Raw genomic sequence first — 598 nt, 5'->3', positions numbered from 1 at the left:
GTGTGTGTGTGAGCAGATTTCAATACGTATTTCTGTCTAAGTAAGTGTAAATGTGTATGTGCTTGTATGCGAGGGTGTGAAGAATATGTGTACGGTTATGTAGAGGTGAAAGCTAGACTGTATGCGTGTGAGTTTGTACATAGTTTGTCGATTCCGCTGACACACATACAGATGATATAACTGCTTGTCGGAGCTTAATTGGTAAATGGTTTTCTACGACACAGAATGAAATAAAACGGAGATGAGTCAGCGATGTCATAGTATTGGATTTACTAGTGAGAGGTCAGAATGTGGTACGCATCGAACACTTACAGCAAAAAAAAAATCAATTACACATAAATACACACAAATACATACGCGCAAACGTTACAGACATACATAAATACATACAAGAATACATTCATACATACATACATACATACATAAAGACGTACATACATAGAAGCATAAATACATACGCGCACAGAAATATCGAGATAGATAGATAGATAGATAGATAGATAGATAGATAGATAGATAGATAGATAGATAGATAGAAAGGGAGAGAGAGAGCTTGTGTGAAAAATTGACAGAAAGAATAATAGATACATACATACAT

The sequence above is a fragment of the Octopus bimaculoides genome, chromosome 20, assembly GCF_001194135.2.
Source record: "Octopus bimaculoides isolate UCB-OBI-ISO-001 chromosome 20, ASM119413v2, whole genome shotgun sequence".
In the NCBI taxonomy this organism is placed as follows: Eukaryota; Metazoa; Mollusca; class Cephalopoda; order Octopoda; family Octopodidae; genus Octopus; species Octopus bimaculoides.
The sequence above is the reverse complement of the archived record's forward strand: the minus strand, read 5'-3'. Positions refer to the sequence as shown.